The sequence below is a fragment of the Xenia sp. Carnegie-2017 genome, unplaced genomic scaffold (assembly GCF_021976095.1).
Source record: "Xenia sp. Carnegie-2017 unplaced genomic scaffold, XeniaSp_v1 HiC_scaffold_2, whole genome shotgun sequence".
NCBI classification, from domain to species: Eukaryota; Metazoa; Cnidaria; class Anthozoa; order Malacalcyonacea; family Xeniidae; genus Xenia; species Xenia sp. Carnegie-2017.
The window spans coordinates 1-13,882 of record NW_025813482.1 but is presented as its reverse complement, the minus strand read 5'-3'; the positions used below and the strand labels follow the sequence as shown (position 1 = coordinate 13,882).

The 13,882-nt window shown below is 33.6% G+C and overlaps 1 long non-coding RNA gene across 1 annotated transcript; it reads left to right on the top strand.

Moving 5' to 3' along the window:
* Window positions 1-2,435: 2,435 nt before the first annotated feature.
* Window positions 2,436-4,132, top strand: LOC124440199. The gene is made up of 2 exons (XR_006946603.1): window positions 2,436-2,490; window positions 3,411-4,132. It is a non-coding gene; the product is annotated as an uncharacterized LOC124440199 (long non-coding RNA).
* Window positions 4,133-13,882: the final 9,750 nt, after the last annotated feature.

Genomic DNA, 13,882 nt, shown 5'->3' with positions numbered 1-13,882 from the left:
TAATTGGACCAGATCTGATCTACCACGCCAACAATGGTCGGAAAAAAACTTCAAAGCATACAACCTTTCCTTTTTGCATCAAAAGAAAGACGGGCTCCAAAATAGTTATCAACTGGATACAAAAGTTCGGCCACGGGATGTCTTATGATGATGTGTTTATTCTTGAAACTACTCTGGCAATTCAACATTTAAAAGACCAAGTTCACAGGTCCTTTTCTCGAGCTATTATTCAGCCATCTAAATTCGTCACTTTTGTTTGGGATAACAACAACATCAATCCTGAAAGTCTCAAAGGGCCTAGTTTGCACTGTACGAATGGCATTGTCATCGAGCCATCATATGTTGTAATAAATGAACCCCAGCCATCTTCTGTAGACGCCTTAGTGTCTCCACATTCATGTATGAAACAAAAAACGAAAAAGTTTGAACCTCTTTTAACAGAGATACCTTCGTACGTTCAGGTGAAGCGCAAAAACACAGAAGCCACGACTAGCATTCAGCTACGCATGCACACAGACGAAGTAAAACTCTCATACATTTTTGATACGCTTTGGATCATCGCCAGAGCTCAAGTCAATAAGACAAATTTCGAGCAGCAGATACCTAGTTGGACAGGCTTTAATTATTTGTTGTGCGACAACGACAACAACAGCTACCATGAAATTGGATACCTGCCGTCGACTAACAAATCTCCAACGTCCCATGATACTGTTCTGGAACTCCTCAGTCAATTAAAGGTGAAGGCAGAAAAACTTGGTTTAATCGAAACAGATGTGGTGCTTGATATTGCGATAAACGCTAAGGTTGTGGAAGTTATGATGAATCCAAGATACATAGATCTTAAGCAGTTCGTCGTTTTGGGGCTTGGAGGGTTTCATACAATGTGTATATTCCTTGCTGTTATCGGAAAGAGGTTTGCTGATGCTGGTCTTCGCGACATCGTAATCGAAGCAAATCTTCTTGGTGAATCTTCCGTTGACCAAATGCTTAAAAGAAAGCATTATAACAACGCAATGCGATTCCTAAAATACCTGTACGACGCTTTCAAAAGACTCGTGATTGATAGTTTTAAAAATTCGAAAAACGACCAAACAGAGCAGACGAATGAGCTTTATGAAAGATGAGTCAACTCAGGTGAGTTAGAAAAATTCCTTTCCTCTCCAACAAAGCAACTCTTAGAAAACCTTAGCCGACATCACGCCAATCTGCTCGATGAGTTACAAAATTATGAAGATTCTGTCTTAAATGGTTCTTTGTGTTTAACAATTTTTTTACAACCGCTTCTGACGATCTCATCACGTCCATCGTTTCCTTGGGGAAGAGGTTCACAACCTATGCCGATCTGCTTCGCTTGTAGCGCCCCCCCTGTGTTGGCGGTATTGCACAAGGTTCGTCGGCCATTGCTCACCTGGTGACGTTCCTTCGCCGCAAACTCAAAATAAGATTTAATAAATAAAAGAGTTTTATGACGTTTGTTGTAATTTTGTATTTGTTTTATTCCTTCTCAAAAGCAAAGGATAACAATTAGTATTTGTATTTTTGATATTGCAGTGGTGTTTTTTATACACGAGCTCTTCATTTTTCGACGCCATTTTGCACAAAATTTATAGATTATCAAAATGCTAAACAAAATGGTGTCGGGAACAACATACAAGATATTTTTGCACTGCCGACATGTTAAAACATCATTACTACGTTATGAAGCACAAATTGAAGGCATAGTGGAATTGCCCCTCGATGGGGGCAAAATCCATAAGTGAGGAGGGCGGAATGAGAGTTGGGGTGGGGCGAACGCCCCCACTTATATAGTTAAGAAAGGCCCAGGAGGTAAGGTACACTTTTTTTAGTTGAGAGGATACGTTATTTCTTATAAGTTTGCAGTCAATTTTGTATGAATGTTAAATGACTTCCAAAGTTGATAATTCTAATTGAACAAAGAATTTATCATGGAACATTTTTGTTTATTTGAACATTGTAAAGGGATTTTCACAAAAAGTATAGTTCTAAAGACAGTGACTTTAAAGAGAACTTTCGTTTTTTCTTTTATCCAATATTCAGGTGATAAACGCCTACAGCGGAATGTGCATTGACACATTCGGAAACAAAATGCTGGACATCAACTTGGCATGTATCCATGTCATGGACTGGGAGGCAATCAGGTAACAGAGCCAAAATAGTATTTTCATTGTTTGTTCTTTTCACTTTTGTCTACCTGCTGGAATACTTTGCTGGTCGTGATAAAATTTTTGTTCCCAGGATGACAAATGTGTCACAATCAAGAGGCTAATTAATATTGGATTCGAAAACTCCTAAGGGTGGACGGTTAACAATTTTTCTGCTTTTTGCATTATATAGTTCTTTATTTACACAAAGAAATGGAAATTTGGAAAAACGGTCATTGCATGGGTGTTTCAGCGGTTGGAAGGAGTTGACGTTAAAATGCAGCATTGTAAAACAATTCATGGACACATAAAGTGGGAGCATACCAGGGTATGTTGAATGTATTGATGTGTAGCTCTAACAAGAAAAATGAAACAGTGAAATGTAGAGAAATCTTATAATTTATACGAGAACTAAATGGTGGAGAGGCAGCAACATTATAGCATCCAAATATGAAAGGAGCTTTTTTGGTAGTCGTTACTTGGCTATCAACCTGGTGTCCATGTGAATTCATCATAGCTTTAATTTTTAAAAAACGTTTCTAGCGTTATCAAAAAAACAAATGGAAGCATATGACGTGAAATAATTTGCCACCAAAACATGGCAACAGAATGAGGGTTGTAAACATTTTAAACAGAAAACATAGCTATGAGAACCAGGAAAAAGTTTTCTTACAGTCAAGTGAGTGAAGAATTCACTGAAAATGGGAGAAAATGCTATCCAAATAATTTTTATCCCACTAATATTTTTCTTAAAAATGTATGTGAGTTTAAAGATTAAAACATTTGCTTTGTACAAGAGAGTACAACAAACTAAAAGTAAAATTTTCTCAATGCTTATTGGACTTTCGCTTCTTGTGTCCTAACTAACTAGTTTCGCATTTTCAGAGTATTCATTACGAAAGTTTGTAAGAAAGTTTACTTATTACTCTCCCATAAGAATTTTCTTTTTTCTTATAACTCTACCAAAAAAATTCGTATTCATATTAATATATTTTTAAAATAAATAAATATTTTTGCTGTGATGCTAAATATGCTCAATAAAATTGGATACATTTGCTATTTTATTGTATAAATTGTTTGAAACAAAAAAAATTCAAAGCATTTACGGTAGAATCATAAGACATTTACGAATTAGAAAAGTGACATTCTCACTGCATGAGCCTTCCGACTTTATCTTCCACGGCAGAGTAAAACAAAATATAAATAGGAGCCGATTTTTGGAAAATGACTTTTTTATATTCTCTTTAGGATGAGTTTATTAGATTATCTGGTCACAACCTTTGCTTGCAACAGTTTGGAAAGAAGCTGATTTTAGAACTATGTACGAAGAATATTCAACAAAGTTGGAGATTTTACTCCTATCCATACTTTGAAAACACACAAAGTCAACATTGATCATGACAAGTACACCTGATGTAACTATGTTTACATCATAACAGATTAAGAAAGTTGCATAGAACGTTGCAGCTGAGAAAATCTTAATGCAGGAACTAAAGCTAGTCTAGATTGTTTTCGTAGAAAAATGTACGTTGATAAAACTTCGTGCCAATGAATTCTTTTAATTGAATTTTGATGGAAGTAATAGACGGCAATATAAACTTATACTGAAAGATGTATTATAAAAACCGTATTGACTATTTAGTTCCTACTAAATTTTGAAACTAATCAAGCTTCATTTGCATTTTTCGAAAACTGTCATACGCTATATTAAGGTGTCATATTTGTGACCCCTATAAACAAACGATTGTCGTGCATGATGACGAAGCAGCTGTGAAGCATTCTGCTTAAAATCAGTGCTAATTTTCACATCATCCAATTTGCTAACTGCATATTGCAGATTGTAGATAAGTACTTTTGTAAAGCTTCTTGTTACACAAGAATTTAGTTCAGTTATGTTTGGATGAAATCCTTCGATAATGCTGCAACATAGATATAATTAATTTGAAGTAAAAAAGACTTTTTTCTATATAGTTAGGGCTTTTAGTAAACTTGTTGTATGGTGGGTTGGGTGTGTTAAACTTTAACATCAGCAGTCTTGTAGGCAAGCAAACACGAGTTAAGTAGGGCTTTCTTCCTCAGTGAATGCAGTGGGAAGTTCGCCGTCATGAGTGATTAAATTTTGCCAAACTGCATATATGACGCGCTTTCATGGTTGAATTGAAAACAAGTTTGTGAATTCCTCCAAATTCTGCAGCTTTAGCAAAGAGCTACGGCTTTGACTGCGAATGTAAAGGATTGTAAAACAAAGTTTTATAATTTATCAATTAAAGCTGAGCAAAATGTTATAGGCAAATTGGAAACAACAGTTTGAAACAATTATAAAAACAAAATAACGACACTATTCTCTTTTAGTTAGATAATCACATGGTTACATTGGGATCTTCTCCTATCACAGGACGTTTACAGACGTATTTCCCTCATCAATATGTTCATTGGGATAGTTAGACTAAATATCCTCCATCAATGATTAAACAATATGCCTTGTTATCACATTTAATTTTCCTCGTGTAGAAATTTTTTAAGCTTGCATCTTCACTTTGCCAGGGCTGAATCATTTTCAATGGTGCTGAATAAAAAAGCTAATAGCATGATGTCTTTGGAAAGTCCTTTAAAACCACATTACTTCGAGGGCAAGTTTATCAAGTCGAATGTCCTCTTGCTCGACTGTTGTCACATCGTTAATTCTTCAGATTCAGGGACGAGTAAATCTTTCGCCATATTGTTCAAAATCGACAAACTTGCGTTATACAAGCCTTAGTGCCTCAAAATTTCTGTCGTCGAGTGATAACAGAAAACATCTTTCCCTCGCTTCAAAACTTTCTTGTCACTAACTTGAGAAAACCAGTGATGACCAGGGGCGTAACTAGACTTGAAGTAATGGGGGGGTGTGGAGAAAATTTGCCCTGCAAAAGGGCGTTGCCCACAAAAACCCCTTAAATCATTATGGCTGGCAAATTATAATCATTTCTATTGTTGCATGCGTGGTTTATTAGTATACCTTATTGAAGACTAGGTTTCTAACACATACATTATTACAAAAACTGTTTTTGAAATATAAACCTTAACCGTTTCGGACATAACAGTAAAGCAATGTATATTTGTTCTCATATCAAAAGTCTTAAAAGAGAATCATCTCATCGTACTCTTGAGGTGTTGCTTTTTACTTAAATTTTATTCTGAATTTACGGTTTTTTTCTGGCTGCCCAAGATTTTAGTACTACATCCAGATGAATTTTATCTGTTAAATCCTTCTCGGTTGAGAAGACAATGAGTTCTTCCAGCCTTTCACCTTTCATTGTTGAGCGCAAGTAGTTCTTGACAATTTTCATTTTGCTGAATGATCTTTCAATATCAGCCACACTTACTGGAGCAGTAAACAGAAGTTTGTAGCATTTATAAACGTTTGGGAAAATTTCTTTATTTTTGAAAGCAGTGTCTCTGGCGTCGTGGACTGTTTACATTCTTCTTCTGTCTCATTTACAAAGTTAACAAAAATCTTAAGTTCTGCATACAGTGACATACAATCTACGCTAATTGATGGAGGAAAAGTTCGGTGACCTTTTCAACTTGTTCAAAATTTGGTTTAGTCAGTGGAGGCTGAAGGATAACAGCTAAGGGTTTTATCTTTTGCAAACAACTTTTTATGTTATCTCTATATTCTCTGCATTGGGAATTGAGGACCTCAATCATGCATTTTCGATAGTTAGTTTTTAGTAACATAATTGCCAAAGTCTCAGGGTTGTCATCCAAACGTCTGCTTGATCTTTTGTTACTTTTCTAGCAAACTCTTCCTCGGGATTGGAGCCTAGAGTCTTCGGAAACTTAACACTCACATCCATTTGATCATTTAATTAGGATTCAGTGTTCCGTATTCTTTCCAGTGATCTAACAGTTTCATCAATCAGTTGAAGACCATCAAGGATATTGAGCTCTGGCTTCTGCATCTGTACTGTCAGGATCTTGGTCTTTCTCATAATAAACTTGTAAACATAACTGCAAAAACAAACTTAAATTTGACCATTTTCTTACGGAGCGAGGTTGCTTTGGTTCTGGTTAATGAGTTGTTGTCATTGTAGTTTGTTTGTTTTCTTCTGTATCCACATGTTTTATAAATCATTTATAAACAAGTGTGTATACACAAAGTGTATATACAATGTGCCCTCCCTGCTATCACCATTTTGCAATGGTTCATCATTGTATCCAGCGGAATGTGTCACATCTTACACATCTCACAGACACATTGCTCTATAGAATTAAGCCAAAATTGTCAAAAATGAAGGTTTGTTATTTCCACTTAGTAATCATTTAGTTGTTTTCAATGGTATGGTAATTTTTCTACTTCCTGAACACTGCCCTGCCACTTTACGGCAATATGACCTGCAAAAACACTTTTTTTAGCAATTGGGGTGTCACACCCCACACCAACAGTTACGCCCCTGGAAATATGGAGGGTGTTTGAACAAATCATTGCTAATTTTTAAATGTAATAAATTTAGCGTTTCACATTTATCTATTAGAAATAGAAGCAGATATCGCTTAATAAAAGTGAAGATAATTAATGAACACACATACATTCGCAATCATCAGCCGATTATCAATTCTTTTACCAAAACTTCATTTGCGAAGTTCTGGTAGCACGAAAGACTTTGTAGTTCATAAGCTCGTCCTGTGTGTATGAGCTTACAGAAAACAATAAATACATGCCCACGTTTATGTAAGAAACATTCGGCCATAATTCCACACAATCTTCCCAGTCGTTTTTGGTATCATAGAAGTATCAATGAAATTTTTGATATACATGAATACATAGAATATGAGAGGCATACTCAATTGAACACAGTATTGATTGAATAAATCATTGGAATCAGAATAGAATACATTACAATGCCATTGACCCCAGAACATAACTTCCGGCGGTGACGTAGAAAAAATGTGACGTCAGTGCAATGGGTCTATAGGAAGCACGAGCACGAAGGACACGCATACAAATAATACAATACACTGTTTTTGGAGCTTATTGGGATTTTCACCCCATTCCATAGTGTATGAGTTAATTTTTATCTGCAAATGTGCTGATTAATGATTACATTTCAAAAATTTTAAAGGTAAGTTAATTGATTGTCTTAGTTGTTTTTAGATATTGTAATAAGACACGAAATTCGTTGAATCGATCGATCATGCATGTATTTTCTGTCATTGTCAAATTGTACTGTCATTTGAAAAATGTTCAATTTGGTCATATCTGGTCTAGAACAATTTGAACATTTTTATTAGACGAACACACTTCATTATTGAGTGTGATCATATCATTTTCATGCATGTGGAAGGTTGGGATAAAACACGGATACGAATCATTGAGTTCTATAAGACCTGGAGGAAAAGGGGCCTGGACCCCGTGGTCAAAACATGGCGGTAATGGCGGATTTTGGTTGTCAAAACTTCCTCTTTGAGAAAAATTTTTAACATTCGCTCCATCCCGAATCGGATCTCTTTACTGCTTATATTAATGACAACCAGCAAAACAACCACGATACCTTAAGCATAAAATATTGAAAATAATGCTTCAGGCTTTTGTGAAATAGACACACACATTTAAATGAGGTAAATCTACTGTAAAATAACATATATTTTGTCAAGTAATGCTTTAGCTATATTAGAAATAAATATGAAACGGCATTCTTTACACTGTCAATGTGTTGTTAAGTTTTAATGCATAATCCCATAAATTACTTGTGTTTTTGACTGTTTGTTAACAGCTTGGTGCAACTGTCTTTCTTAAATAGATGGGTAAATCTTAGTTTAAATCTCCAAAAGGAGTTGGAAAAGTTAGCTTACCCCTACGACTTAAGTCGACTGGAAATATATTATAAGTAGGTATGTATTTTTTTGAGTTTTTTTTGTAGGATTGATTCTGGGTGTCTTATAAGGTATTATGATATTCTGATAAATCTGCTGAGAACTTATAAATAAAACATCTTGAACTAGGAGAGCAAAGGAACGAAATTCAGAAATTCTATAATCATGTTGCTGGTTCTGTTTTGAGCCAAGATATTAGAAACTGGATTGTCATTGACAGCCATGGATCTACTACTGAACAGAACTACATTAATTTCCCATTGAAAATACTATTTCTTAAATTAAAGTGCATTGGTTTCTCTGACCTAACACTTTTCTTATTGCTGCATGAAGGCAAATCTGTTTAAATAATTAAAATGTAGGTGAAGATATTTAGCATGTTGTATAATTGTTATTGTACAGCCATTATTTATAATATTATGGCCTTGTGTAATGTTTGTCAAGAAGAACTTATTAATTCTCAAAAATGCTAACCTTCTTGCACTACTTTTCTCTTGTGTCCTTACAAATTACTATTACCTATACTAATTTTTTCTAGGTTCAAACAACTTGACAAACTTTTGAATTTTACATTATGCCTTTGAATTTTTCTTTTCATCTTTTGGTAAAAATATCAGTGAATGACTTAAAAATCAAGTTTATCTAAAATAGTATTTTGTGCAAAGAAACTATACATAATTGGAAAAGTCTCATGTTGAAGACAGATGTCACTTCTTTTACTAGATTGCTACTCTTATTCTTTTAAATGATATCGTAATTCTTCAAAAGACATAAAAAGTTCTTTGCCATCAATTTTTGCTTCTTCCACATTTCAACTTTATTGCAACCAATGCATCTTATGTGAATTTTTAATCACCTGGAATTGAAAAACACATGGATTTTGTCAGATGATGCAGTACTATATTTAATGTTTCATGCATATCATCATAAGCTTTTCTTGAGCAAATATTTCAAGGTAGGAGCATAATTTGGCACATTATTGAACAAAGTAGTTTTTATCTTGGTTTTGATGTACTAACCTGTTTACTACACTGTGTAACAAACAATTCATTTACAGAAACACCAGATGGCATTTATAAAACTTTTAGCATAAAGCAAACCTTTACACACCATCATCATGATTGTCCATAATCAAATTGTCAGGATAGCTGTTTAAGACAGGTATTTTTTATTGTATGACATGTACCAAAGAGTTCATTAATTAATCCTGCACTGCCTTTGATTTTAATACAGCTCTGTTCATAATATTTGCTTCATATTTTCAGAAAAATATCATGAAGAAACCCTCCATTTCTTGAAGGTAAACTCAGTTGAAACAAGGAGTTTTAAGATATGCATATCTCGATAAGAATTGGTTGCTTTGCCTCGTCTAGCAAGCGATTAAGTAAAGAACAAATAAGACTTGATAAACATAACTTAAATTATAACTTAGGAGTAAAAACATTCACAAAATATATACCATCACACTTCAAGTATTGACTTAAAACAAAACACTGAACACTTTAAATAGTAAACAATCGTACGTTGCTTACCATTGTCATGAAATGTTTCCTTTTCTGACACTACTTCAGCATCCGTATACCAAACAAGTTTGCAGCATGTTTTAAAGATAAAATTTCTAAAAGTTTTTGTGCTTGGCATTGATATTTTATATAATCGCAATTGTGGTTGTCAAATCCGGGTGGGCGAAAAAAATTTTATTTTATGAGCCCGCGTCTTTCCCATTGAGTTTTGCATCCATCTTGTATCATGTTCAAGGCATCAAGCTAAACTCCTGATTTGAATTGAGTTTACCTCCCAAAAATGGGGCATAATTTGTTCATGTTTTTTTTGAAAAGATGAAGGGAAAGTTTACAACAGAGTTGTGTTGAAATTGAATGCAGTGCCATGCAAAATTAATGAGAACTATGGTATATGTTGTATAATAAAAATAACTATTAAACTGTTTGCCTGCTCAATTTGACTGACTGTATAGTGTGACAATTATAATGGGTTTGGAAAGTTGGATTTATGCAAACAGTTTTAAAGTACTACTTAGTTTCTGTAAATGAAGTATTTATTGTTTATAGTAAACCGGTTACTACTTCAAAACCAAGATAAAAGTAGTGTGTTGAGCAATGTGCTAAGATTTATTTACATATGATTACATCATTAATATGCATGAAAAATAAACATATTATTGTCTCATCTCATCAAATCCATACTATGATTCCAGGTGATCCAAATTCATCAGGATGCATTGGTTACAATGAAGTTGGATGTAGAAGAAGCAAAAATAGATGGCAAAGAAATTCTTTTTGTCTTATGAAGAATTAGTAGAAATCAATAAAAAGAATTCTTTAAACAAATTGTAAACGAATTTAAATTTGCTCATGGTCAAGCAACCTAGTCAAAGAAGCAAAGTCTGTCTTCAACATGTGACCTTTCAATTATGTTTGGTTTCTTTATACAAATCTATTTTCGAAGAAACTTGATTTTATAGAATCTTTCATGTATTTTTACCAAGAGATAAAAGGAACTAATTCAAGGCTTGTGTAAAAGGTAACAAGTTGTTTTATCATCGATTCCCAAATGTTTGTTTGTAAATAAATAATTAGTATTGGTGGCTGTAAGTTGTTTAAGCAAAATAAAGGTATTTTGAAGGGTTAGCATTTGAGTATATCTTGTTCTTGACATATCTGCTCTATTGAGTAGCATGGACATATATACCAATTCAAAAAACCAAGTAATGCACAATAATATCTATAGAACTTGATAAATTTCTTCACCTGCACTGTCAAATAACTATTTTTGCCTTCATACAGCAATAGACAAGTATTTTTGTCAGAGAAACCAATGCACTTTAGTTAAGTTTGTAATTTCAATGGAAAATTAATGTAGTTCTGTTCAGTAATAGATCAAGATTCTCAAGCTGTTTACAAAATACAAATTACCAAGCAACAGTATCATGGTGTTTTTCAATTGTTTTTTCTTTTGTGTATCTTCATGTTCAACATATTTTCTTTATGAGTTTTCTGTAGATTTATCAATTAATGACAATACACATGATATTTATCCATGGTAAATTTTCAGTTGACTTATATCGTAGGACTGAAGCAAACATCGCTTCCTTAGAAGCATTTTACCAGATTTATCCATTTGAGCAAGAAAAATAGTTGCAAACTGTTTACAAACAGTCAAACACACAGAAGCATGAAATAATGTATAAGTTGACAGAGATTACAGGAATCTACTAATGCCGTTTGATTTTCACTTTTAATAGGTTAAAATGTCATAAAATAACTTAAATGTTACAGCCAAAATATGCGTTTCTCTACCGTCGATTTTCTTTATTTTGATGTGTGTGTACTGTGTTTTCACGCAATGCTGAAGCATTTTCACATGATGCTGTCGGTATCTAATTGTTTTTTTTCCACTTGTTATCGTTCATATAAACAGTATTGGAAATCAGGAGGGAGTGAATATTGAAAAAAACTTTTAAAGTGGAAGTTTTGACCACCAAAATCATTGAGTTCTATAATAACTGGAGCGGCTATCTTTACTGGGGCGAGGTCGCCAAAAAAATGGCGGCCAACGGACGTATTTCCGCTGAAATGATCGCTTTGCAGAAAAATAATATTCTCGACCTCCCCCTGGTGTCTATAGTAAATTATAAAGAATTTTTCAAAACAAACACGATATCACAGGAATGGATATCGTTTGTTCCATATTCTGTGACGATATCTTTTGGCATTTCTTTTATAATGCCAACACTTCAATCATTCAATGTTGGATGTCGTAGTTTCCACAAAAGGACATATCGCTTCTTACAGGTGAGATAGTTGCTTGTTTTGTTAGTCCGTCAACGATTGAAAAGCAATTATACATGCACTTGAAAACCATAAAATACATATTAAAGATCGTATTTTTAATTGACTTGAACATAAATATACTGATGTTTCCCTGTTTGTTTATAAAATTCTGCATACTTTTCTGTCATTTGTTAATGCATGAAATCGTAAATTTACCCATCTATTTGCAAAATAGTTTCCCTAAAGCAGACCCTGCACACATTTTGCTCTGTAGTAAATATCGAAATGATCAGCCCAACAGTACCCATGATTTGGAGCAGAGCTTGTTATGTTCTATTGCTGACAACATGCAGGAAGATCAAGGAGTAAAGATGACTGAAGATGTTATTGACCAGGCAGAGTCTTAAAAATGATAATGCTGTAAAGATAATTGATTTATTGTCTGACCAATCCAGAGTTATTTAATTTGATCATGGTCAAATTCTATGGATGGAGACAATGGATTCACTATGGATGCCTTGAATGCTTTGAAGTTAAAGTTCATGAACCAAAGAAAGATGGCAAGAAGGTTGTGTGTGTTTTAATGCTTAATGAAATGTCAATTCACAAACATATAAAATGGGAAGGCCATAAAGTATGTGTCTATGTAAACATTTGTACTGAGATTGATGATGACTTGATGCAGATGTGAAGCATCAAACTGTATAAGCCATTGGGTTTTATATAACTTAATGTTTAAATCATGTCATATCTTTATCAAAATATTTTAGTTGAGTGTTGTATCAATGTTACTAATATCTAATGCACTATACTGGAGCATTAAAGATTCAGTGATGAAACCTTTAAAGTTACTGTACTGTATATTTCTTCATTATCACAGTTTTCTTTAGAAACAGTTTGAGCTTATTTACCTATTAGAGTACAGAATGGAGATTTATCATATGCATTATTGCTGCTTTTTAAAGAAAAGTTTTCACTTTTCAAAGCTTTTTACAAATTTTTTGCTTATTTCTTTTCATGAGATTGATGATATATAGGTAATATAATCCAATAACTTTATAATTTCTAAAAGCTTTTAAGCTTCTAGCATAAAAGTACACTATAGGTATTATTCATTTGGTTATATTGCCTTGCTATGACATATCTACACACTTCATCATTCTTGTATGAACAAAACACCAGATGTGGATACTCAGAGAACAAAATGCACTACCAACTGCTTATGAAATTTATTATTGAGGTGAAAACTGTGTTAATCATTCAAATTGTGCACTTATATTGCAAATATAGGAAAAACAAAACAAAGTGAAAAAGAAGGGTAAGTATTAAAACTACAAATGAATTATAAACACCATTGGAAGCATAAGTGTTTTGATGATTATTTGCATTTTGCCCAATTCATATATCAATACAACAAAATCAAAATGTGCTACAACTTTACAAGTATTTGATGCAGTTGCACTTCAGAACATCACAAAAGGTTACTTAAAGTAATTTCTATACAATATTGTTTGTTTTCATTTACCAAACCTATGAGACTTGGTCTTTTGAAATTTAATATGAAACTCAATTACAGAAAATCCGTAAATATCCAAGATTTAATATTTACTTTTTGAAACAAGTAAAAATCCTACAATTGTGAAAAAAAGCCATTGCCCATTGCATGAAAAGAAGCAAAATAGCAATGATAACAAATAAGCTAACTTCTCTCTCGTGAACCGTGGAGATGAACTATGATATACTTTTGTATAGACTAAAGAGTTTAATCGATCAAACAAGTTTGACGCTGGTAGAAAACGACGCACATCTGCATTCATACATGTGTAGCCGACATATAGCTCTTTCGTCGATAGTTATAAATGCATCCTCGTAGGAGCCGATAACTGACAACCACAGTTGACTCGCTGTTATGAATTTAAGGTTTTGATTTTCATCAAAAATTGCTTGCCGAATCCCAAATACACACATACATTTTCCTCACTCTTTCCTCAGGAGGGTGGGAAATTGTGAAATTTTCGGAAAAGCGGTCAATTTCGGTAAATCTCAGCGGCAACGGACGAAATCCGCCATTTT